This window comes from Ambystoma mexicanum, chromosome 5q, assembly GCF_040938575.1.
Source record: "Ambystoma mexicanum isolate Mex_15411 chromosome 5q, UKY_AmexF1_1, whole genome shotgun sequence".
Taxonomy (NCBI): domain Eukaryota; kingdom Metazoa; phylum Chordata; class Amphibia; order Caudata; family Ambystomatidae; genus Ambystoma; species Ambystoma mexicanum.
Genome location: NC_090933.1, coordinates 526,305,374 through 526,330,533, shown reverse-complemented (window position 1 = coordinate 526,330,533; position 25,160 = coordinate 526,305,374). Strand labels below are relative to the sequence as shown.

The window sequence follows — 25,160 nt, the reverse complement described above, 5'->3', positions numbered from 1 at the left end:
GGTCCGCTTCGGCAGTGCTTCCAAAATAGAACACATGGGATTTATAGTCGTGGCAGTGCAGTGCAACTAGCAGAGGACTGGCTGCAGCATTGCCTTGTGTGACGTGCACAGGCACTTCCTGTCTGTGGAAGGGGATACTTAGAAAAGGGCTACATGTGCTCCTATGAAGACCTCAGTGCAGTCAACTGTCATCTGTGAGTTCACAGAGTAATGTGCTATTCGACAACCAGGAAGAGAAACTAGGTGCCTCTTAACAGGAAGGGGAATTAGCTCAGATGATAGAGCGCTCGCTTAGCATGCGAGAGGTAGCGGGATCGATGCCCGCATTCTCCAGCAAGACGCTTTTTCTTCATTTTCACTATTTTATTCAAAACTCACCAATCGTCGCAAATAAAGGCATGTGCTCGCTTCTGGGTTTTTTTTACTATCATCCTAAAAGTCTTCCGTCCACTTTCTGCTATCCCAAAGAGTCATCCGCGCGAGGGCCGGCAACAGGCGCATTGCATGGCATTGGTGACATATTCAGGAAATTCCACTTTGATGCCACCCAGGGCTGTTAACCTTTTATTTCATTTCAATACGATGCTTCGAATAATTGGTTCAAAGTGCGCAGCCTTTGCTCTTTTATTTCGTTTTCATCGGAGCAGGTCGGAGCTGGCAGAAGAGTGAGCCCTGTCTGCAGGAGCTCAGATTCCAGAAAGCATATTTTCCCTGTCTTTCTTACCACTCATCTGTGTCTCTTCGCTGACATGAGGGGTTGCTACACTCTGCAGTCTCCCGGCATTTAAAGTCTGCTACCAGCAGAGCACGTTCTGGACTTCACAGCGCCCAGCAAAGTACTAGCCTGCGCCCTCCCCCTACTACCGCAAAAACCTTTTGCATGCTTTAGCAGAAGTGTGAACAAAATGCCACGAACCACCCCAGATGGGACTCGAACCCACAATCCCTGGCTCGACAGAGAAGGGGAAAGTTCTTTCTTTTCCTCTTCTCTCACTGGAGTCACGGGTACTGGCCCACTGAAAAGGGCAAGTTGGCTCACGTCCAAAGCTGCAGTGTCCCAGCACACGCGGGCAAAAGGCACCTGCTTGCACTCGGCTGGACACTTCCGCTTTATGGGACACACGATGGAAAGTGGACTCAATTCCCAGACCTAACTCTTACCTGTTTGGTATTCTGACGCTCGATTGTAAAATATGGCCAGCTGGTAAAAATGACAAAGGGCACTCCAGCGCTGGTCCTTTGGCTGCAGGCGGCGTGTCAGCGGCCTAAAACAGCAAGAAATAGCGAGAGAAATGAAGTGAGAAGCAAGCACCTTTTCAATTGGGCTCTCGGGTCTCTGGGACTGGTGTGCAGCCTCTTGATCACAAGCGCAGGTCCAGCGTGAAAGGGCGTGGGAGTGGAGTCACTCTGCTATTAATACCTGGTTGGCCAATCCTCATTGCAATGGATGGCCATCTGCAGCTTTACTTGTAGCTCCACTGAAGGTATTTTGTTTTGGGCAAAGGGGTGAGATTGTGATTTCCCCTGCGGCAGATGAAGAGAAAGGGCTTTATGCACTACAGGTCCCTGGACAGCAAGCAAGTGTGAGCAGGAGACTGTGCTTCAGCTCTGAAGCAGTGTATCGAGAGCCTTCGTGGAGGAGGGGAATTAGCTCAGATGGTAGAGCGCTCGCTTAGCATGCGAGAGGTAGCGGGATCGATGCCCGCATTCTCCAGCAAGACACTTTTTCTTCCATTTGACTATTTTATTCAAAACTCAAATTCTCCCAAATGAGGCATGCGCTGCTTGCTTCAGGGTGCTTACTATCATCCCAAAAGTCTTCCGTCCATTTTCTACTATCCCAAAAAGTCAGATTTTAAGTACAGATTTTAACATTGCTTATGCACCAGAATAGTAACAGATCTTTTGCCCCTCCGCCACCATCTCTGAAGTTAGCACCTCTCCCAACATTTGAAGAGTCAGCCCCCACCCCTCTGCCCTGCCACCACCCATCACCCTGTCGAAATGTAGGTAGGTTGCGCACCTCACGTGACCTCTCTTGCATTAGAGGGCGCTCAACTATTTTAAGTAACCCCCCCCTGCCTTTACATCAAATCTCTACTGCTGATGAAACACAGGAAACAAGTGCTAAAAGAACAGCCTGACATGGGTATGACTTCCCTAGTGAAAGACTTTGCCCGGCATTCGGGCAATCCTGCACGCCTGTTGGAGAGAGGATAATTTTAGATCGGTGCTGAGCACCTCAAACAAACATGACACCATCAAGGGAGAAGAAACTCAACACGTAGAGTTCCCAAGACAAGATCCAAAGCGAAATCCTCCAACGTCTCAAAGATGGCCTCCCTCACTTAAAAGATAGGCAGATGCGCCAGCCCACGCAGGGGGCGCTAGAGACGCAGCTCACATAGCGGGCCGCCCCTCTGGCTGCCCCCTGCGTGGACTCGCCTCCTCTAGGGAGGAGGCAGTCAGGGTGCCCCCAGAGGGTCCAGCCGGAAATGGCCTGCACCTTCGGGGGCTTAAATAGCCAGGGGTGGAGAGCGCAAGACCTCTCATCTAGCCTTGGCAGCAGTGGAATCCAGGGCAGGCCGTTCTCGCAAGAACGGAATGGTGTGAGATGGCTCACAGTCTTTTGGACATGGGACTTTGTAAGGCGGGATTGGCAGAGCCACCCGGCTAAGGACCATGGTTGGTGCCAGGCAGTCATAAGACCTGAGCAGGGGTGGGGGTGGGGGTGGGGGGGGCGCCCCCATAAGATGATTCCAAATTATGCGACCATATGTTTTTTCCAATAAAATGTTATATATGTTTCCAACTTTCAGAATATCTCCGACTCTATCATTGGGGCAAGCAGGAAATTTTATGCATGTTACTGATATGATGTAAGGGGCCAAGGAGTAGGGGTTAGCCCCGCTATGCACACAGAGCAAGCAGAAAAATACATGCTCTCAAGACCAGGCCGCTCTCATTGAGTAAATTGGATGCATCATTCCGCAGGTGAAATGCCACAGCAATTGAGCACAGTCCAACATTGCTACTGCACACCAACACAACACATCATCCAGATAGATGCTAGCTGTGGTTGCATTCTAAGTTTTAAAACAGCACTGCCACACATGGAGCACGTGGGAGGGAGATTTTGTCAATAAAATCGGGAGAACTGAATATTCTGATTGGATTGCATTGGGGTAGAATTATTTTAGGAGGAAGACAGTAAAAAAAAAAGAGCAATATTTTGGATAGAAAAAAACAGTCTCCGCCATAAATCAGGAGGGTTGGCATGAATGCACTACAGATGGTGCTGCTGCACGGTGTATACCAGTCGATGGCAAGCCATCAGATAGACAATGCACGAAAAAAGACGTGATGTTATTTTAAAACATGGGGAAGTTAAAACAAATTTAAACTGTCATGTCAATCAACACATGATTCAATCCATCAAACCGACAGCACAACAGGGTATCTCGATCAACACACAATGTCAAATCGAAGGCAAACTAAGCTCGTTATTAGCATCGTCCCAGACCATGGACCTCCCCATCATCCCTGTGCCAACAAAAGATTCAGATTAACGCAGTCAACTTTGTGTAGATATAAGAGCACCAAACTAAATTATAAAAAGAAAGACACCATCCCACAATGCAGCGGAAATGATACACCTTGAAAATTGAGCCACAATATTGTTTAGACTCGATTTAAACAAGGGATATCTTCAACTTGAACTTAGCCCGGAATCCAGATACGTCATAACCTTCCCAATACGCCTATGACTATTTCACTGCTCCAGGCATCTTAGTTTCGAATATCCTCAGCAGTTGAGATTTTTCAAGAAGAAATACAGAAAGTAATCTGACATATCTCAAACTGCATACACAACAGTGAGAATATCCTGGTATTTGGCACGTCCCAAAAATCTCATGATAACGCTCCACAGTGTGCATGGCCCTGGAAGAAGCACACCTCACCCGGAAGCGCAAAAAAATGTGAATTCAGTAAACACTCTGTGAAATTGTTTGTTAGCTAAAAGCATTACACAAGACCCAGTCAAAAAAAAGGCTTTAACGTCTACACCACATCCATCCTGTGTCACACAACTACGCTCCTTCCTGGGCCTGGCCAGCTAGTGCACGCACTACAATCAAGATTTTGCATCCATCAGCACACCCCTACAACATCTAGTCAAGAAAAATCATGAATTCATGTGGTCACGAAAATGTCAGTGTTTGAGAAAATATGCCATCCCATAGTATCATCTGTCTGCATGTTGTCCCTCAATCCCAACAGTCACACGATGGTCACAGTCGATGCGAGTCCAGTAGGCCTAGGAGTGATTCGGGCACAACACTCAGGTGATTCCGCCTCTCACAGATGCATTGCTTCATATGCCAGGTGAAGCCGCACGCAGACAGAACAGGCCTATGCACAAGCAGAAAAGTCTATCCATTGCATGGGGGTACAAACATTATCATCTGTTCCTGTTTGAAAAACAATTTGTGGTCAACCCTGACCATCAAGCTCTGACTACCATCTATGGCAAAGCAATGACTTGCATGCATCCACACATTGCCAGGTGGGGCTTGCATCTACAGGGCTATCATTTTGACATACTGCACAAGCCAACAAAACATGCAAATGGAGCAGATTTCCTATCTCGGGTACTCATCCCGTCGCATCACACTATTCCGTCAATAGTATATCATTTTATCACCTATGTAGTGCAACAAGGTTGACACGTCTGCTGCCAATATGATGAATCGAATTCCCGGGTACCAGTGGTCATGGGGTGAATATCAGTTTCTAAACCATCAATCAGCCCACACCTCTGATAGATACACCAGAATGGATCCGAACAGATTGGAATAAGCAAGTATACAATTAAAATTATAAACCGCCTTGTTTAATTTTGGTAACGTGGATGGAACAGCAGGCTTATCTCCTCTAAACATTGTGGATCATTGGTTAGTTGCAACACAGCAAAAATACAATTATTACCCAATGATAAAGGGAGTGTCCAGTCAAAGTTGATTACAAATATCTGCTTTATTATTAGCACAACAGACAGTAAAATAACACTACTAAATACAACCCACACTGTAAAGGAATGCAGAGGACAGACAGTTTCAAAGAAGGAAAAGGGATATACTCTGGATACTGACAGGAGGGTAGTCGGTATGGTTAATAACCGCAATAGTTTATTAAGGTTTCTTGGCTTCAGCAGAAGGGGAGAAAAGGATCTTAAAATGTCTCAAGGGGCCTTATGGGCAGGACCAGGGGGGATAGAACCAGAATGTACCTTTTGCTGTAGCTGTTCTTGTTGCTCCACAGGGTCGAAGCGGCTTCAGGACACTTCACAGGCTTCTGCGACAGAGTTTGAGATGGGAGTCAGCTGCCGGTATCAGGCGGCAGGACGGTTCAGTCAGCAAAGCTTGATGAACGTATGCAGGCTGTCCTACACAGGAACTCCGGTTCAGGAATCATTGTCTCTGTGCTGATCAGCAGTTCTGAAGTCCTTGTCGAGACGTCTCAGGTTTCTTTCAGCAACTGCGACTTGACAATGGTCACTGTTGAAGTTGGTTGTGAATCAAGGAACTTGAGTGGTTCGAAAAAATATCCTTCAAGGCGGGTGGCGATTGATGCTTGTCGTTGCACTTCTCCCAGCTTATTCAATGGACTTGTGTCGTCCTTTAAGGTGGATGACCCACAGCTAAGGAGTGTGCTACCTTGTCCTTTTGTTCACATCTGGCACTTCTTGTCCATGGATCTTGCTGAAAGGCCTAGCAGGGCATGATGTGTGTTGGCTGGGTACCGGTTCTGGAGCGGCTGGAGAGTCCTCCGAGTTCTTTTCTTCCCCTGTTCCATAGGAGAAGTTAAGAGGAGGGATATTGTTTCCCTCTTTGGAAATTCCTGGCATTCCTTCACTGGCGGAAGATGTAAGGCAGCCTGTACCTTCAGCCAGGATCCAAGGATGAGTTTTTCTTGCTACTTCTTATGTAGTCTTCAGATCTGCTAAAGAGGGTCTCTGATCCTCTTTTAAAGCTAAGTGGGCCACAGTGATTGGTGTAGGTTAAGCGTAACTTAGCGAGCCAACCCTGGGGTCCCTACTAACAATTTTCAGTATGCGTGAAGTCATCAGCATAGTGATTTGCAACAGGAAAAGGTAAAGGGGTGAAAACAGGAACAAGGGGTGTTCCTGAACAAATATGGCGAAAACCTCCTCTCAACAGAAAGAGCTCTGGGCTCACTCCCTTGTGATACTAAGTCCCACCCATTTGCCTGTCTGCTGTCTCTTTATTTAAATGTCCTCCCTGTGTGGTTCCTGTTAAAGCGGCATTTCGCTATTGAAGATGCTGAGAGACCAGATTCTCTGGCTCTTGCAACAAACTACATTCTCATACCTTATGAATGGGGTCCCCATATCGGGGGTGGCCTACTGCAATAAAAGAACCAGACACGACCGTTCACTGACATCGATACTGAGAGGAGGGAGCTGGCTTCAGGGTGACCCATTTACATGTGAAAGGTTGTTGAGTTTCCTGTCTCCTTTGTTATTCTCTGCATCCAGGCCCCATGTGGCCTGTTTGATGTACGCCCCTGTGGGTATGTAAATTGCTGCCGTAAGCTGCAGGGCCTAACAAAAGAGCAGGGAGCCTTTGTCAGTTAAGCAGGTTGACCATGGCTGGGGGAAGTTTAGCCTCCCCCTGCCTTACGATGATATTGCGCAGTCCTCTGCTGTCACATTGCAACTAAATATGACATGGCAGACTGTGCCTGTAGGCAGTGTCCAACCCAGAATACACAGCTCTATGAGTTTGTTGTGATGTGAGCATACGGAAATGTTTGTGGATTAGCCCAACACATTTTCCTGAGGTCAGTGTGCCATCATCCATTTAATTAAAAATGTCAAAAAAAGTCCAGGGGAGCCCACACTCATCATGCGTTTGGTCGAATTCCTCACCTATATTCTTGTAAAAAGTAAATCATTTAAGTATTGTAGAGGGAGGCCCCTTTCATGCCACTATTGTGCTGATATGCAATGTTTGTATGGCTCATTGATTAATGAGCAAAGTCCTTAAAGAGGTGAAGTGTTTCGGCCTCAGGGATAGCATAGACCCTGGTGAGATTTGGACACAAATGGTCAGTGAGTGGACAGACTTAACATACCAACAGAAATGACCACTGAGGTGTTGGGGTAGAAACACATTGGTCTCTTGAGCTGCCCTTTGGATAGTTTTACCAAACCGTGATGTGTTAATTGCAGACTATTTATGGTGTTAATAGGGCAAAGGGCCCCTCAAGTAAGGTACGTACTCAGATGGAGTGTTTGAGATCACCAGTCCCGGCATTGCTTTGGATGCCTTCGGGTTTTGTATAGATATGCCGCCCCATAGGCACACACTATAGGACAAAGAAATGGCCACGCCTGGGGCCATGGGAGCATACTGGGAAATAAAAACAAGGGAATGTTGAGCAATGAAATTGCTGAGGACACAGACCGAGGACATTAAACAAAGACAATTCCCTTTTACCAACGACTGCTAGACTGGAACATCTGCTGTGGTGGGGGATTGTGGACTTGGAGAGAAACCTGTACCCCGGGATATGTGTGTACTTCGTCTGAATGCACAGTGGCATGTGCAGGAGAGTAGTCAAGTTACCATTACCCTCTCTTTTTGCATCCACTCAATTATTTACTGCCTTCCCCCTTTTCTTCCTGTCCTTTTTCAATATGCGCCACCTAAAAACTATTCAATTTTGTTAAAGCCTGGAGGATGATGACATGACAGGAAGGACACAGCTTCTGGATGTTCATTAGTTATCTACCCAACCATTTTCTACCCATGGCCATGCTAATCACTGGGGCCATTTCCACCCATTACTTGCCCCTCCCCACCCAAAACACATCCTTCTGGGATCTCTTTGCTCTTTCCAGCATTAACATCAAACTGTGGCCTGTCAGTGCTATTTGTAAGCGGTCTGCTGACAGTTAATGGTTTAACTTCAGCTGTAAATGCAATACTGGTGTAATAAAAATATCTTAACCACTTGATTTATATATGTTCCTTGCACTGAAGTGTTAAAACAAGCAATGGAAAAGCCAACAGGCTTGACTTGGGTATAGGCAGTTGCCACAGGCACTGTTATCGGTTCCATGTGATAATGTCCCCGCAAAAATGCTGCCATGCAAATAAGTCCCTGGAAAATTGCTGTTTTTTGCAGAGACATTATTACATGGAACATGCGGGGGACACCCCTGCAACCCCAAAAAACTTTTTTTTGTCCGGGATTGTGCCCTCTGCCGCCACCAATGTGCCTAGGTCCAATGTGCAGGTTTGTACCTTTGTGGCAGTGCCCGATACAATGTGTACTTTTTCTTCTTTTATCCTTTTTTACTTTCCTTAGCAATTCTGGTGTGAACGGCTACGGAGAACGCATTTGACCATAATAAGGATAAACACGGTGCGTTTATCATTTGGGAAAAGAGAAAACAGCATACGAATCATTAGAAGGCATTGATATCAATATATTTCAAGGATCGCCTTAAACATTGTCTCACACTCCTTATAGATATGGAGCAACTTTTTCCGCTTGAAGTCTTTCTTCCACGTTAGGTTTTATTTGCCCCGATTGTCGGTCCGCTTCGGCAGTGCTTCCAAAATAGAACACATGGGATTTATAGTCGTGGCAGTGCAGTGCAACTAGCAGAGGACTGGCTGCAGCATTGCCTTGTGTGACGTGCACAGGCACTTCCTGTCTGTGGAAGGGGATACTTAGAAAAGGGCTACATGTGCTCCTATGAAGACCTCAGTGCAGTCAACTGTCATCTGTGAGTTCACAGAGTAATGTGCTATTCGACAACCAGGAAGAGAAACTAGGTGCCTCTTAACAGGAAGGGGAATTAGCTCAGATGGTAGAGCGCTCGCTTAGCATGCGAGAGGTAGCGGGATCGATGCCCGCATTCTCCAGCAAGACGCTTTTTCTTCATTTTCACTATTTTATTCAAAACTCACCAATCGTCGCAAATAAAGGCATGTGCTCGCTTCTGGGTTTTTTTTACTATCATCCTAAAAGTCTTCCGTCCACTTTCTGCTATCCCAAAGAGTCATCCGCGCGAGGGCCGGCAACAGGCGCATTGCATGGCATTGGTGACATATTCAGGAAATTCCACTTTGATGCCACCCAGGGCTGTTAACCTTTTATTTCATTTCAATACGATGCTTCGAATAATTGGTTCAAAGTGCGCAGCCTTTGCTCTTTTATTTCGTTTTCATCGGAGCAGGTCGGAGCTGGCAGAAGAGTGAGCCCTGTCTGCAGGAGCTCAGATTCCAGAAAGCATATTTTCCCTGTCTTTCTTACCACTCATCTGTGTCTCTTCGCTGACATGAGGGGTTGCTACACTCTGCAGTCTCCCGGCATTTAAAGTCTGCTACCAGCAGAGCACGTTCTGGACTTCACAGCGCCCAGCAAAGTACTAGCCTGCGCCCTCCCCCTACTACCGCAAAAACCTTTTGCATGCTTTAGCAGAAGTGTGAACAAAATGCCACGAACCACCCCAGATGGGACTCGAATCCACAATCCCTGGCTTAGGAGGCCAGTGCCTTATCCATTAGGCCACTGGGGCCACTCGACAGAGAAGGGGAAAGTTCTTTCTTTTCCTCTTCTCTCACTGGAGTCACAGGTACTGGCCCACTGAAAAGGGCAAGTTGGCTCACGTCCAAAGCTGCAGTGTCCCAGCACACGCGGGCAAAAGGCACCTGCTTGCACTCGGCTGGACACTTCCGCTTTATGGGACACACGATGGAAAGTGGACTCAATTCCCAGACCTAACTCTTACCTGTTTGGTATTCTGACGCTCGATTGTAAAATATGGCCAGCTGGTAAAAATGACAAAGGGCACTCCAGCGCTGGTCCTTTGGCTGCAGGCGGCGTGTCAGCGGCCTAAAACAGCAAGAAATAGCGAGAGAAATGAAGTGAGAAGCAAGCACCTTTTCAATTGGGCTCTCGGGTCTCTGGGACTGGTGTGCAGCCTCTTGATCACAAGCGCAGGTCCAGCGTGAAAGGGCGTGGGAGTGGAGTCACTCTGCTATTAATACCTGGTTGGCCAATCCTCATTGCAATGGATGGCCATCTGCAGCTTTACTTGTAGCTCCACTGAAGGTATTTTGTTTTGGGCAAAGGGGTGAGATTGTGATTTCCCCTGCGGCAGATGAAGAGAAAGGGCTTTATGCACTACAGGTCCCTGGACAGCAAGCAAGTGTGAGCAGGAGACTGTGCTTCAGCTCTGAAGCAGTGTATCGAGAGCCTTCGTGGAGGAGGGGAATTAGCTCAGATGGTAGAGCGCTCGCTTAGCATGCGAGAGGTAGCGGGATCGATGCCCGCATTCTCCAGCAAGACACTTTTTCTTCCATTTGACTATTTTATTCAAAACTCAAATTCTCCCAAATGAGGCATGCGCTGCTTGCTTCAGGGTGCTTACTATCATCCCGAAAGTCTTCCGTCCATTTTCTACTATCCCAAAAAGTCAGATTTTAAGTACAGATTTTAACATTGCTTATGCACCAGAATAGTAACAGATCTTTTGCCCCTCCGCCACCATCTCTGAAGTTAGCACCTCTCCCAACATTTGAAGAGTCAGCCCCCACCCCTCTGCCCTGCCACCACCCATCACCCTGTCGAAATGTAGGTAGGTTGCGCACCTCACGTGACCTCTCTTGCATTAGAGGGCGCTCAACTATTTTAAGTAACCCCCCCCCTGCCTTTACATCAAATCTCTACTGCTGATGAAACACAGGAAACAAGTGCTAAAAGAACAGCCTGACATGGGTATGACTTCCCTAGTGAAAGACTTTGCCCGGCATTCGGGCAATCCTGCACGCCTGTTGGAGAGAGGATAATTTTAGATCGGTGCTGAGCACCTCAAACAAACATGACACCATCAAGGGAGAAGAAACTCAACACGTAGAGTTCCCAAGACAAGATCCAAAGCGAAATCCTCCAACGTCTCAAAGATGGCCTCCCTCACTTAAAAGATAGGCAGATGCGCCAGCCCACGCAGGGGGCGCTAGAGACGCAGCTCACATAGCGGGCCGCCCCTCTGGCTGCCCCCTGCGTGGACTCGCCTCCTCTAGGGAGGAGGCAGTCAGGGTGCCCCCAGAGGGTCCAGCCGGAAACGGCCTGCACCTTCGGGGGCTTAAATAGCCAGGGGTGGAGAGCGCAAGACCTCTCATCTAGCCCTGGCAGCAGTGGAATCCAGGGCAGGCCGTTCTCGCAAGAACGGAATGGTGTGAGATGGCTCACAGTCTTTTGGACATGGGACTTTGTAAGGCGGGATTGGCAGAGCCACCCGGCTAAGGACCATGGTTGGTGCCAGGCAGTCATAAGACCTGAGCAGGGGTGGGGGTGGGGGTGGGGGGGGCGCCCCCATAAGATGATTCCAAATTATGCGACCATATGTTTTTTCCAATAAAATGTTATATATGTTTCCAACTTTCAGAATATCTCCGACTCTATCATTGGGGCAAGCAGGAAATTTTATGCATGTTACTGATATGATGTAAGGGGCCAAGGAGTAGGGGTTAGCCCCGCTATGCACACAGAGCAAGCAGAAAAATACATGCTCTCAAGACCAGGCCGCTCTCATTGAGTAAATTGGATGCATCATTCCGCAGGTGAAATGCCACAGCAATTGAGCACAGTCCAACATTGCTACTGCACACCAACACAACACATCATCCAGATAGATGCTAGCTGTGGTTGCATTCTAAGTTTTAAAACAGCACTGCCACACATGGAGCACGTGGGAGGGAGATTTTGTCAATAAAATCGGGAGAACTGAATATTCTGATTGGATTGCATTGGGGTAGAATTATTTTAGGAGGAAGACAGTAAAAAAAAAGAGCAATATTTTGGATAGAAAAAAACAGTCTCCGCCATAAATCAGGAGGGTTGGCATGAATGCACTACAGATGGTGCTGCTGCACGGTGTATACCAGTCGATGGCAAGCCATCAGATAGACAATGCACGAAAAAAGACGTGATGTTATTTTAAAACATGGGGAAGTTAAAACAAATTTAAACTGTCATGTCAATCAACACATGATTCAATCCATCAAACCGACAGCACAACAGGGTATCTCGATCAACACACAATGTCAAATCGAAGGCAAACTAAGCTCGTTATTAGCATCGTCCCAGACCATGGACCTCCCCATCATCCCTGTGCCAACAAAAGATTCAGATTAACGCAGTCAACTTTGTGTAGATATAAGAGCACCAAACTAAATTATAAAAAGAAAGACACCATCCCACAATGCAGCGGAAATGATACACCTTGAAAATTGAGCCACAATATTGTCTAGACTCGATTTAAACAAGGGATATCTTCAACTTGAACTTAGCCCGGAATCCAGATACGTCATAACCTTCCCAATACGCCTATGACTATTTCACTGCTCCAGGCATCTTAGTTTCGAATATCCTCAGCAGTTGAGATTTTTCAAGAAGAAATACAGAAAGTAATCTGACATATCTCAAACTGCATACACAACAGTGAGAATATCCTGGTATTTGGCACGTCCCAAAAATCTCATGATAACGCTCCACAGTGTGCATGGCCCTGGAAAAAGCACACCTCACCCGGAAGCGCAAAAAAATGTGAATTCAGTAAACACTCTGTGAAATTGTTTGTTAGCTAAAAGCATTACACAAGACCCAGTCAAAAAAAAGGCTTTAACGTCTACACCACATCCATCCTGTGTCACACAACTACGCTCCTTCCTGGGCCTGGCCAGCTAGTGCACGCACTACAATCAAGATTTTGCATCCATCAGCACACCCCTACAACATCTAGTCAAGAAAAATCATGAATTCATGTGGTCACGAAAATGTCAGTGTTTGAGAAAATATGCCATCCCATAGTATCATCTGTCTGCATGTTGTCCCTCAATCCCAACAGTCACACGATGGTCACAGTCGATGCGAGTCCAGTAGGCCTAGGAGTGATTCGGGCACAACACTCAGGTGATTCCGCCTCTCACAGATGCATTGCTTCATATGCCAGGTGAAGCCGCACGCAGACAGAACAGGCCTATGCACAAGCAGAAAAGTCTATCCATTGCATGGGGGTACAAACATTATCATCTGTTCCTGTTTGAAAAACAATTTGTGGTCAACCCTGACCATCAAGCTCTGACTACCATCTATGGCAAAGCAATGACTTGCATGCATCCACACATTGCCAGGTGGGGCTTGCATCTACAGGGCTATCATTTTGACATACTGCACAAGCCAACAAAACATGCAAATGGAGCAGATTTCCTATCTCGGGTACTCATCCCGTCGCATCACACTATTCCGTCAATAGTATATCATTTTATCACCTATGTAGTGCAACAAGGTTGACACGTCTGCTGCCAATATGATGAATCGAATTCCCGGGTACCAGTGGTCATGGGGTGAATATCAGTTTCTAAACCATCAATCAGCCCACACCTCTGATAGATACACCAGAATGGATCCGAACAGATTGGAATAAGCAAGTATACAATTAAAATTATAAACCGCCTTGTTTAATTTTGGTAACGTGGATGGAACAGCAGGCTTATCTCCTCTAAACATTGTGGATCATTGGTTAGTTGCAACACAGCAAAAATACAATTATTACCCAATGATAAAGGGAGTGTCCAGTCAAAGTTGATTACAAATATCTGCTTTATTATTAGCACAACAGACAGTAAAATAACACTACTAAATACAACCCACACTGTAAAGGAATGCAGAGGACAGACAGTTTCAAAGAAGGAAAAGGGATATACTCTGGATACTGACAGGAGGGTAGTCGGTATGGTTAATAACCGCAATAGTTTATTAAGGTTTCTTGGCTTCAGCAGAAGGGGAGAAAAGGATCTTAAAATGTCTCAAGGGGCCTTATGGGCAGGACCAGGGGGGATAGAACCAGAATGTACCTTTTGCTGTAGCTGTTCTTGTTGCTCCACAGGGTCGAAGCGGCTTCAGGACACTTCACAGGCTTCTGCGACAGAGTTTGAGATGGGAGTCAGCTGCCGGTATCAGGCGGCAGGACGGTTCAGTCAGCAAAGCTTGATGAACGTATGCAGGCTGTCCTACACAGGAACTCCGGTTCAGGAATCATTGTCTCTGTGCTGATCAGCAGTTCTGAAGTCCTTGTCGAGACGTCTCAGGTTTCTTTCAGCAACTGCGACTTGACAATGGTCACTGTTGAAGTTGGTTGTGAATCAAGGAACTTGAGTGGTTCGAAAAAATATCCTTCAAGGCGGGTGGCGATTGATGCTTGTCGTTGCACTTCTCCCAGCTTATTCAATGGACTTGTGTCGTCCTTTAAGGTGGATGACCCACAGCTAAGGAGTGTGCTACCTTGTCCTTTTGTTCACATCTGGCACTTCTTGTCCATGGATCTTGCTGAAAGGCCTAGCAGGGCATGATGTGTGTTGGCTGGGTACCAGTTCTGGAGCGGCTGGAGAGTCCTCCGAGTTCTTTTCTTCCCCTGTTCCATAGGAGAAGTTAAGAGGAGGGATATTGTTTCCCTCTTTGGAAATTCCTGGCATTCCTTCACTGGCGGAAGATGTAAGGCAGCCTGTACCTTCAGCCAGGATCCAAGGATGAGTTTTTCTTGCTACTTCTTATGTAGTCTTCAGATCTGCTAAAGAGGGTCTCTGATCCTCTTTTAAAGCTAAGTGGGCCACAGTGATTGGTGTAGGTTAAGCGTAACTTAGCGAGCCAACCCTGGGGTCCCTACTAACAATTTTCAGTATGCGTGAAGTCATCAGCATAGTGATTTGCAACAGGAAAAGGTAAAGGGGTGAAAACAGGAACAAGGGGTGTTCCTGAACAAATATGGCGAAAACCTCCTCTCAACAGAAAGAGCTCTGGGCTCACTCCCTTGTGATACTAAGTCCCACCCATTTGCCTGTCTGCTGTCTCTTTATTTAAATGTCCTCCCTGTGTGGTTCCTGTTAAAGCGGCATTTCGCTATTGAAGATGCTGAGAGACCAGATTCTCTGGCTCTTGCAACAAACTACATTCTCATACCTTATGAATGGGGTCCCCATATCGGGGGTGGCCTGCTGCAATAAAAGAACCAGACACGACCGTTCACTGACATCGATACTGAGAGGAGGGAGCTGGCTTCAGGGTGACCCATTTACATGTGAAAGGTTGTTGAGTTTCCTGTCTCCTTTGTTATTCTCTGCATCCAGGCCCCATGTGGCCTGTTTGATGTACCCCCCTGTGGGTATGTAAATTGCTGCCGTAAGCTGCAGGGCCTAACAAAAGAGCAGGGAGCCTTTGTCAGTTAAGCAGGTTGACCATGGCTGGGGGAAGTTTAGCCTCCCCCTGCCTTACGATGATATTGCGCCCTCCTCTGCTGTCACATTGCAACTAAATATGACATGGCAGACTGTGCCTGTAGGCAGTGTCCAACCCAGAATACACAGCTCTATGAGTTTGTTGTGATGTGAGCATACGGAAATGTTTGTGGATTAGCCCAACACATTTTCCTGAGGTCAGTGTGCCATCATCCATTTAATTAAAAATGTCAAAAAAAGTCCAGGGGAGCCCACACTCATCATGCGTTTGGTCGAATTCCTCACCTATATTCTTGTAAAAAGTAAATCATTTAAGTATTGTAGAGGGAGGCCCCTTTCATGCCACTATTGTGCTGATATGCAATGTTTGTATGGCTCATTGATTAATGAGCAAAGTCCTTAAAGAGGTGAAGTGTTTCGGCCTCAGGGATAGCATAGACCCTGGTGAGATTTGGACACAAATGGTCAGTGAGTGGACAGACTTAACATACCAACAGAAATGACCACTGAGGTGTTGGGGTAGAAACACATTGGTCTCTTGAGCTGCCCTTTGGATAGTTTTACCAAACCGTGATGTGTTAATTGCAGACTATTTATGGTGTTAATAGGGCAAAGGGCCCCTCAAGTAAGGTACGTACTCCGATGGAGTGTTTGAGATCACCAGTCCCGGCATTGCTTTGGATGCCTTCGGGTTTTGTATAGATATGCCGCCCCATAGGCACACACTATAGGACAAAGAAATGGCCACGCCTGGGGCCATGGGAGCATACTGGGAAATAAAAACAAGGGAATGTTGAGCAATGAAATTGCTGAGGACACAGACCGAGGACATTAAACAAAGACAATTCCCTTTTACCAACGACTGCTAGACTGGAACATCTGCTGTGGTGGGGGATTGTGGACTTGGAGAGAAACCTGTACCCCGGGATATGTGTGTACTTCGTCTGAATGCACAGTGGCATGTGCAGGAGAGTAGTCAAGTTACCATTACCCTCTCTTTTTGCATCCACTCAATTATTTACTGCCTTCCCCCTTTTCTTCCTGTCCTTTTTCAATATGCGCCACCTAAAAACTATTCAATTTTGTTAAAGCCTGGAGGATGATGACATGACAGGAAGGACACAGCTTCTGGATGTTCATTAGTTATCTACCCAACCATTTTCTACCCATGGCCATGCTAATCACTGGGGCCATTTCCACCCATTACTTGCCCCTCCCCACCCAAAACACATCCTTCTGGGATCTCTTTGCTCTTTCCAGCATTAACATCAAACTGTGGCCTGTCAGTGCTATTTGTAAGCGGTCTGCTGACAGTTAATGGTTTAACTTCAGCTGTAAATGCAATACTGGTGTAATAAAAATGTCTTAACCACTTGATTTATATCTGTTCCTTGCACTGAAGTGTTAAAACAAGCAATGGAAAAGCCAACAGGCTTGACTTGGGTATAGGCAGTTGCCACAGGCACTGTTATCGGTTCCATGTGATAATGTCCCCGCAAAAATGCTGCCATGCAAATAAGTCCCTGGAAAATTGCTGTTTTTTGCAGAGACATTATTACATGGAACATGCGGGGGACACCCCTGCAACCCCAAAAAACTTTTTTTTGTCCGGGATTGTGCCCTCTGCCGCCACCAATGTGCCTAGGTCCAATGTGCAGGTTTGTACCATTGTGGCAGTGCCCGATACAATGTGTACTTTTTCTTCTTTTATCCTTTTTTACTTTCCTTAGCAATTCTGGTGTGAACGGCTACGGAGAACGCATTTGACCATAATAAGGATAAACACGGTGCGTTTATCATTTGGGAAAAGAGAAAACAGCATACGAATCATTAGAAGGCATTGATATCAATATATTTCAAGGATCGCCTTAAACATTGTCTCACACTCCTTATAGATATGGAGCAACTTTTTCCGCTTGAAGTCTTTCTTCCACGTTAGGTTTTATTTGCCCCGATTGTCGGTCCGCTTCGGCAGTGCTTCCAAAATAGAACACATGGGATTTATAGTCGTGGCAGTGCAGTGCAACTAGCAGAGGACTGGCTGCAGCATTGCCTTGTGTGACGTGCACAGGCACTTCCTGTCTGTGGAAGGGGATACTTAGAAAAGGGCTACATGTGCTCCTATGAAGACCTCAGTGCAGTCAACTGTCATCTGTGAGTTCACAGAGTAATGTGCTATTCGACAACCAGGAAGAGAAACTAGGTGCCTCTTAACAGGAAGGGGAATTAGCTCAGATGATAGAGCGCTCGCTTAGCATGCGAGAGGTAGCGGGATCGATGCCCGCATTCTCCAGCAAGACGCTTTTTCTTCATTTTCACTATTTTATTCAAAACTCACCAATCGTCGCAAATAAAGGCATGTGCTCGCTTCTGGGTTTTTTTTACTATCATCCTAAAAGTCTTCCGTCCACTTTCTGCTATCCCAAAGAGTCATCCGCGCGAGGGCCGGCAACAGGCGCATTGCATGGCATTGGTGACATATTCAGGAAATTCCACTTTGATGCCACCCAGGGCTGTTAACCTTTTATTTCATTTCAATACGATGCTTCGAATAATTGGTTCAAAGTGCGCAGCCTTTGCTCTTTTATTTCGTTTTCATCGGAGCAGGTCGGAGCTGGCAGAAGAGTGAGCCCTGTCTGCAGGAGCTCAGATTCCAGAAAGCATATTTTCCCTGTCTTTCTTACCACTCATCTGTGTCTCTTCGCTGACATGAGGGGTTGCTACACTCTGCAGTCTCCCGGCATTTAAAGTCTGCTACCAGCAGAGCACGTTCTGGACTTCACAGCGCCCAGCAAAGTACTAGCCTGCGCCCTCCCCCTACTACCGCAAAAACCTTTTGCATGCTTTAGCAGAAGTGTGAACAAAATGCCACGAACCACCCCAGATGGGACTCGAACCCACAATCCCTGGCTCGACAGAGAAGGGGAAAGTTCTTTCTTTTCCTCTTCTCTCACTGGAGTCACGGGTACTGGCCCACTGAAAAGGGCAAGTTGGCTCACGTCCAAAGCTGCAGTGTCCCAGCACACGCGGGCAAAAGGCACCTGCTTGCACTCGGCTGGACACTTCCGCTTTATGGGACACACGATGGAAAGTGGACTCAATTCCCAGACCTAACTCTTACCTGTTTGGTATTCTGACGCTCGATTGTAAAATATGGCCAGCTGGTAAAAATGACAAAGGGCACTCCAGCGCTGGTCCTTTGGCTGCAGGCGGCGTGTCAGCGGCCTAAAACAGCAAGAAATAGCGAGAGAAATGAAGTGAGAAGCAAGCACCTTTTCAATTGGGCTCTCGGGTCTCTGGGACTGGTGTGCAGCCTCTTGATCACAAGCGCAGGTCCAGCGTGAAAGGGCGTGGGAGTGGAGTCACTCTGCTATTAATACCTGGTTGGCCAATCCTCATTGCAATGGATGGCCATCTGCAGCTTTACTTGTAGCTCCACTGAAGGTATTTTGTTTTGGGCAAAGGGGTGAGATTGTGATTTCCCCTGCGGCAGATGAAGAGAAAGGGCTTTATGCACTACAGGTCCCTGGACAGCAAGCAAGTGTGAGCAGGAGACTGTGCTTCAGCTCTGAAGCAGTGTATCGAGAGCCTTCGTGGAGGAGGGGAATTAGCTCAGATGGTAGAGCGCTCGCTTAGCATGCGAGAGGTAGCGGGATCGATGCCCGCATTCTCCAGCAAGACACTTTTTCTTCCATTTGACTATTTTATTCAAAACTCAAATTCTCCCAAATGAGGCATGCGCTGCTTGCTTCAGGGTGCTTACTATCATCCCAAAAGTCTTCCGTCCATTTTCTACTATCCCAAAAAGTCAGATTTTAAGTACAGATTTTAACATTGCTTATGCACCAGAATAGTAACAGATCTTTTGCCCCTCCGCCACCATCTCTGAAGTTAGCACCTCTCCCAACATTTGAAGAGTCAGCCCCCACCCCTCTGCCCTGCCACCACCCATCACCCTGTCGAAATGTAGGTAGGTTGCGCACCTCACGTGACCTCTCTTGCATTAGAGGGCGCTCAACTATTTTAAGTAACCCCCCCCTGCCTTTACATCAAATCTCTACTGCTGATGAAACACAGGAAACAAGTGCTAAAAGAACAGCCTGACATGGGTATGACTTCCCTAGTGAAAGACTTTGCCCGGCATTCGGGCAATCCTGCACGCCTGTTGGAGAGAGGATAATTTTAGATCGGTGCTGAGCACCTCAAACAAACATGACACCATCAAGGGAGAAGAAACTCAACACGTAGAGTTCCCAAGACAAGATCCAAAGCGAAATCCTCCAACGTCTCAAAGATGGCCTCCCTCACTTAAAAGATAGGCAGATGCGCCAGCCCACGCAGGGGGCGCTAGAGACGCAGCTCACATAGCGGGCCGCCCCTCTGGCTGCCCCCTGCGTGGACTCGCCTCCTCTAGGGAGGAGGCAGTCAGGGTGCCCCCAGAGGGTCCAGCCGGAAATGGCCTGCACCTTCGGGGGCTTAAATAGCCAGGGGTGGAGAGCGCAAGACCTCTCATCTAGCCTTGGCAGCAGTGGAATCCAGGGCAGGCCGTTCTCGCAAGAACGGAATGGTGTGAGATGGCTCACAGTCTTTTGGACATGGGACTTTGTAAGGCGGGATTGGCAGAGCCACCCGGCTAAGGACCATGGTTGGTGCCAGGCAGTCATAAGACCTGAGCAGGGGTGGGGGTGGGGGTGGGGGGGGCGCCCCCATAAGATGATTCCAAATTATGCGACCATATGTTTTTTCCAATAAAATGTTATATATGTTTCCAACTTTCAGAATATCTCCGACTCTATCATTGGGGCAAGCAGGAAATTTTATGCATGTTACTGATATGATGTAAGGGGCCAAGGAGTAGGGGTTAGCCCCGCTATGCACACAGAGCAAGCAGAAAAATACATGCTCTCAAGACCAGGCCGCTCTCATTGAGTAAATTGGATGCATCATTCCGCAGGTGAAATGCCACAGCAATTGAGCACAGTCCAACATTGCTACTGCACACCAACACAACACATCATCCAGATAGATGCTAGCTGTGGTTGCATTCTAAGTTTTAAAACAGCACTGCCACACATGGAGCACGTGGGAGGGAGATTTTGTCAATAAAATCGGGAGAACTGAATATTCTGATTGGATTGCATTGGGGTAGAATTATTTTAGGAGGAAGACAGTAAAAAAAAAAGAGCAATATTTTGGATAGAAAAAAACAGTCTCTGCCATAAATCAGGAGGGTTGGCATGAATGCACTACAGATGGTGCTGCTGCACGGTGTATACCAGTCGATGGCAAGCCATCAGATAGACAATGCACGAAAAAAGACGTGATGTTATTTTAAAACATGGGGAAGTTAAAACAAATTTAAACTGTCATGTCAATCAACACATGATTCAATCCATCAAACCGACAGCACAACAGGGTATCTCGATCAACACACAATGTCAAATCGAAGGCAAACTAAGCTCGTTATTAGCATCGTCCCAGACCATGGACCTCCCCATCATCCCTGTGCCAACAAAAGATTCAGATTAACGCAGTCAACTTTGTGTAGATATAAGAGCACCAAACTAAATTATAAAAAGAAAGACACCATCCCACAATGCAGCGGAAATGATACACCTTGAAAATTGAGCCACAATATTGTTTAGACTCGATTTAAACAAGGGATATCTTCAACTTGAACTTAGCCCGGAATCCAGATACGTAATAACCTTCCCAATACGCCTATGACTATTTCACTGCTCCAGGCATCTTAGTTTCGAATATCCTCAGCAGTTGAGATTTTTCAAGAAGAAATACAGAAAGTAATCTGACATATCTCAAACTGCATACACAACAGTGAGAATATCCTGGTATTTGGCACGTCCCAAAAATCTCATGATAACGCTCCACAGTGTGCATGGCCCTGGAAGAAGCACACCTCACCCGGAAGCGCAAAAAAATGTGAATTCAGTAAACACTCTGTGAAATTGTTTGTTAGCTAAAAGCATTACACAAGACCCAGTCAAAAAAAAGGCTTTAACGTCTACACCACATCCATCCTGTGTCACACAACTACGCTCCTTCCTGGGCCTGGCCAGCTAGTGCACGCACTACAATCAAGATTTTGCATCCATCAGCACACCCCTACAACATCTAGTCAAGAAAAATCATGAATTCATGTGGTCACGAAAATGTCAGTGTTTGAGAAAATATGCCATCCCATAGTATCATCTGTCTGCATGTTGTCCCTCAATCCCAACAGTCACACGATGGTCACAGTCGATGCGAGTCCAGTAGGCCTAGGAGTGATTCGGGCACAACACTCAGGTGATTCCGCCTCTCACAGATGCATTGCTTCATATGCCAGGTGAAGCCGCACGCAGACAGAACAGGCCTATGCACAAGCAGAAAAGTCTATCCATTGCATGGGGGTACAAACATTATCATCTGTTCCTGTTTGAAAAACAATTTGTGGTCAACCCTGACCATCAAGCTCTGACTACCATCTATGGCAAAGCAATGACTTGCATGCATCCACACATTGCCAGGTGGGGCTTGCATCTACAGGGCTATCATTTTGACATACTGCACAAGCCAACAAAACATGCAAATGGAGCAGATTTCCTATCTCGGGTACTCATCCCGTCGCATCACACTATTCCGTCAATAGTATATCATTTTATCACCTATGTAGTGCAACAAGGTTGACACGTCTGCTGCCAATATGATGAATCGAATTCCCGGGTACCAGTGGTCATGGGGTGAATATCAGTTTCTAAACCATCAATCAGCCCACACCTCTGATAGATACACCAGAATGGATCCGAACAGATTGGAATAAGCAAGTATACAATTAAAATTATAAACCGCCTTGTTTAATTTTGGTAACGTGGATGGAACAGCAGGCTTATCTCCTCTAAACATTGTGGATCATTGGTTAGTTGCAACACAGCAAAAATACAATTATTACCCAATGATAAAGGGAGTGTCCAGTCAAAGTTGATTACAAATATCTGCTTTATTATTAGCACAACAGACAGTAAAATAACACTACTAAATACAACCCACACTGTAAAGGAATGCAGAGGACAGACAGTTTCAAAGAAGGAAAAGGGATATACTCTGGATACTGACAGGAGGGTAGTCGGTATGGTTAATAACCGCAATAGTTTATTAAGGTTTCTTGGCTTCAGCAGAAGGGGAGAAAAGGATCTTAAAATGTCTCAAGGGGCCTTATGGGCAGGACCAGGGGGGATAGAACCAGAATGTACCTTTTGCTGTAGCTGTTCTTGTTGCTCCACAGGGTCGAAGCGGCTTCAGGACACTTCACAGGCTTCTGCGACAGAGTTTGAGATGGGAGTCAGCTGCCGGTATCAGGCGGCAGGACGGTTCAGTCAGCAAAGCTTGATGAACGTATGCAGGCTGTCCTACACAGGAACTCCGGTTCAGGAATCATTGTCTCTGTGCTGATCAGCAGTTCTGAAGTCCTTGTCGAGACGTCTCAGGTTTCTTTCAGCAACTGCGACTTGACAATGGTCACTGTTGAAGTTGGTTGTGAATCAAGGAACTTGAGTGGTTCGAAAAAATATCCTTCAAGGCGGGTGGCGATTGATGCTTGTCGTTGCACTTCTCCCAGCTTATTCAATGGACTTGTGTCGTCCTTTAAGGTGGATGACCCACAGCTAAGGAGTGTGCTACCTTGTCCTTTTGTTCACATCTGGCACTTCTTGTCCATGGATCTTGCTGAAAGGCCTAGCAGGGCATGATGTGTGTTGGCTGGGTACCGGTTCTGGAGCGGCTGGAGAGTCCTCCGAGTTCTTTTCTTCCCCTGTTCCATAGGAGAAGTTAAGAGGAGGGATATTGTTTCCCTCTTTGGAAATTCCTGGCATTCCTTCACTGGCGGAAGATGTAAGGCAGCCTGTACCTTCAGCCAGGATCCAAGGATGAGTTTTTCTTGCTACTTCTTATGTAGTCTTCAGATCTGCTAAAGAGGGTCTCTGATCCTCTTTTAAAGCTAAGTGGGCCACAGTGATTGGTGTAGGTTAAGCGTAACTTAGCGAGCCAACCCTGGGGTCCCTACTAACAATTTTCAGTATGCGTGAAGTCATCAGCATAGTGATTTGCAACAGGAAAAGGTAAAGGGGTGAAAACAGGAACAAGGGGTGTTCCTGAACAAATATGGCGAAAACCTCCTCTCAACAGAAAGAGCTCTGGGCTCACTCCCTTGTGATACTAAGTCCCACCCATTTGCCTGTCTGCTGTCTCTTTATTTAAATGTCCTCCCTGTGTGGTTCCTGTTAAAGCGGCATTTCGCTATTGAAGATGCTGAGAGACCAGATTCTCTGGCTCTTGCAACAAACTACATTCTCATACCTTATGAATGGGGTCCCCATATCGGGGGTGGCCTACTGCAATAAAAGAACCAGACACGACCGTTCACTGACATCGATACTGAGAGGAGGGAGCTGGCTTCAGGGTGACCCATTTACATGTGAAAGGTTGTTGAGTTTCCTGTCTCCTTTGTTATTCTCTGCATCCAGGCCCCATGTGGCCTGTTTGATGTACGCCCCTGTGGGTATGTAAATTGCTGCCGTAAGCTGCAGGGCCTAACAAAAGAGCAGGGAGCCTTTGTCAGTTAAGCAGGTTGACCATGGCTGGGGGAAGTTTAGCCTCCCCCTGCCTTACGATGATATTGCGCAGTCCTCTGCTGTCACATTGCAACTAAATATGACATGGCAGACTGTGCCTGTAGGCAGTGTCCAACCCAGAATACACAGCTCTATGAGTTTGTTGTGATGTGAGCATACGGAAATGTTTGTGGATTAGCCCAACACATTTTCCTGAGGTCAGTGTGCCATCATCCATTTAATTAAAAATGTCAAAAAAAGTCCAGGGGAGCCCACACTCATCATGCGTTTGGTCGAATTCCTCACCTATATTCTTGTAAAAAGTAAATCATTTAAGTATTGTAGAGGGAGGCCCCTTTCATGCCACTATTGTGCTGATATGCAATGTTTGTATGGCTCATTGATTAATGAGCAAAGTCCTTAAAGAGGTGAAGTGTTTCGGCCTCAGGGATAGCATAGACCCTGGTGAGATTTGGACACAAATGGTCAGTGAGTGGACAGACTTAACATACCAACAGAAATGACCACTGAGGTGTTGGGGTAGAAACACATTGGTCTCTTGAGCTGCCCTTTGGATAGTTTTACCAAACCGTGATGTGTTAATTGCAGACTATTTATGGTGTTAATAGGGCAAAGGGCCCCTCAAGTAAGGTACGTACTCAGATGGAGTGTTTGAGATCACCAGTCCCGGCATTGCTTTGGATGCCTTCGGGTTTTGTATAGATATGCCGCCCCATAGGCACACACTATAGGACAAAGAAATGGCCACGCCTGGGGCCATGGGAGCATACTGGGAAATAAAAACAAGGGAATGTTGAGCAATGAAATTGCTGAGGACACAGACCGAGGACATTAAACAAAGACAATTCCCTTTTACCAACGACTGCTAGACTGGAACATCTGCTGTGGTGGGGGATTGTGGACTTGGAGAGAAACCTGTACCCCGGGATATGTGTGTACTTCGTCTGAATGCACAGTGGCATGTGCAGGAGAGTAGTCAAGTTACCATTACCCTCTCTTTTTGCATCCACTCAATTATTTACTGCCTTCCCCCTTTTCTTCCTGTCCTTTTTCAATATGCGCCACCTAAAAACTATTCAATTTTGTTAAAGCCTGGAGGATGATGACATGACAGGAAGGACACAGCTTCTGGATGTTCATTAGTTATCTACCCAACCATTTTCTACCCATGGCCATGCTAATCACTGGGGCCATTTCC

General features: G+C 46.6%; 5 non-coding genes across 5 annotated transcripts; 4 read left to right on the top strand and 1 right to left on the bottom strand.

The window, feature by feature from the left end:
- Nucleotides 1-1,641: 1,641 nt before the first annotated feature.
- TRNAA-AGC (transfer RNA alanine (anticodon AGC)) lies at nt 1,642-1,714 on the top strand. Its single transcript has one exon. It is a non-coding gene; the product is annotated as a tRNA-Ala (tRNA).
- A 7,173-nt stretch (nt 1,715-8,887) lies between these two features.
- Nucleotides 8,888-8,960, top strand: TRNAA-AGC (transfer RNA alanine (anticodon AGC)). The gene has a single exon. It is a non-coding gene; the product is annotated as a tRNA-Ala (tRNA).
- Nucleotides 8,961-9,543: 583 nt separating this feature from the next.
- Nucleotides 9,544-9,616, bottom strand: TRNAR-CCU (transfer RNA arginine (anticodon CCU)). Its single transcript has one exon. It is a non-coding gene; the product is annotated as a tRNA-Arg (tRNA).
- Nucleotides 9,617-10,309: 693 nt separating this feature from the next.
- On the top strand, nt 10,310-10,382 carry TRNAA-AGC (transfer RNA alanine (anticodon AGC)). Its single transcript has one exon. It is a non-coding gene; the product is annotated as a tRNA-Ala (tRNA).
- Nucleotides 10,383-18,936: 8,554 nt separating this feature from the next.
- TRNAA-AGC (transfer RNA alanine (anticodon AGC)) lies at nt 18,937-19,009 on the top strand. Its single transcript has one exon. It is a non-coding gene; the product is annotated as a tRNA-Ala (tRNA).
- The last annotated feature ends 6,151 nt before the right edge of the window (nt 19,010-25,160 follow it).